Raw genomic sequence first — 1464 nt, 5'->3', positions numbered from 1 at the left:
CTTCTTTGGACCTCATGTCGGATCTCCGGATACTCATTTTTCTTGAGCTTGAAAGGGACCTCGGGGATCACCTTCTTCTTGGCCACAACATCATAGAAGTGGTCTTGATGGGCTTTAGAGATGAATCTTTCCATCTCCCATGACTCGGAGGTGGAAGCTTTTGTCTTCCCTTTCCCTTTTCTAGAGGATTCTCCGGCCTTGGAAATTTGGATGATTTCTCCATTATGAATTATAGGTGTTCCCATAAGGTTCACCCATGTAATTTACCTCTGCTATTGCAGGGTTCTCAGGATCATAAGCTTCTTCAGAAGCTGCCTCTTTAGTACTGTTGGATGCATTTTGGCATCCATTCAGACTTTGAGAGATCATGTTGACTTGCCGAGTCAATACTTTGTTCTGAGCCAATATAGCATTCGGAGCATCAATTTCAAGAACTCCCTTCCTCTGAGGCGTCCCATTATTCACCGAATTCCTTTCAGAAGTGTACATGAATTGGTTATTTGCAACCATGTCAATAAGTTCTTGAGCTTCTGCAGGCGTTTTCTTTAGGTGAATGGATCCACCTGCAGAATGGTTCAATGACATCTTGGAAAACTCAGATAGACCATAATAGAATATATCTAATATGGTCCATTCTGAAAACATGTCAGAAGGACACTTTTTGGTCATCTGCTTGTATCTTTCCCAAGCTTCATAGAGGGATTCACCATCTTTTTGCTTGAAAGTTTGAACATCCACTCTAAGCTTGCTCAGCTTTTGAGGAGGAAAGAATTTATCCAGGAAGACCGTGACCAGCTTATCCCAGGAGTCCCGGCTATCTTTAGGTTGTGAGTCCAACCATGTTCTAGCTCTGTCTCTTATAGCAAAAGGGAAAAGCATGAGCCTGTAGACTTCAGGATCTACTCCATTTGTCTTAACAGTCTCACAAATCTGCAAGAACTCAGTTAAAAACTGATAAGGATCTTCAGATGAAAGTCCATGAAACTTGCAGTTCTGTTGCATCAAAGCAACTAATTGAGGTTTCAGCTAAAAATTGTTTGCTCCAATGGCAGGAATTGAGATGCTTCTTCCATCAAACTTGGATGTGGGTTTAGTAAAATCACCAAGCATCCTCCTTGCATTATTGTTGTTGGGTTCGGCTGCCATCTCCTTCTCTTGTTCGAAAATTTCAGAAAGGTTGCCTCTAGATTATTGTAATTTAGCTTCTCTTAGTTTCCTTTTTAGAGTCCTTTCAGGTTCTGGATCAGCTTCAACAAGAGTGTCTTTTTCCTTGTTCCTGCTCATATGAAAGAGAATAGAACAAGAAAAGAAGAGGAATCCTCTATGTCACAGTAAAGAGGATTCTTATTATTAGTAGAAGAAGAAAGGAATAAAAGTGAAGAAAAACCCAAACAAGAGGGTGAAGATAGAAGCAGTGATTGGAGATAAAGAGAGGTGAAGAGAAGTGTTAGTAAATAAATAAAT

The 1464-nt window shown here is 40.3% G+C and overlaps 1 non-coding gene across 1 annotated transcript; it reads left to right on the top strand.

Moving 5' to 3' along the window:
- Positions 1-643: 643 nt before the first annotated feature.
- On the top strand, positions 644-747 carry LOC130937638 (small nucleolar RNA R71). Its single transcript, XR_009068848.1, has one exon. It is a non-coding gene; the product is annotated as a small nucleolar RNA R71 (small nucleolar RNA).
- The last annotated feature ends 717 nt before the right edge of the window (positions 748-1464 follow it).

Source organism: Arachis stenosperma, chromosome 6, assembly GCF_014773155.1.
Source record: "Arachis stenosperma cultivar V10309 chromosome 6, arast.V10309.gnm1.PFL2, whole genome shotgun sequence".
Taxonomy (NCBI): domain Eukaryota; kingdom Viridiplantae; phylum Streptophyta; class Magnoliopsida; order Fabales; family Fabaceae; genus Arachis; species Arachis stenosperma.
Note: the sequence above shows the minus strand (reverse complement) of the source record. Positions and strands in the feature narration are given on the sequence as shown.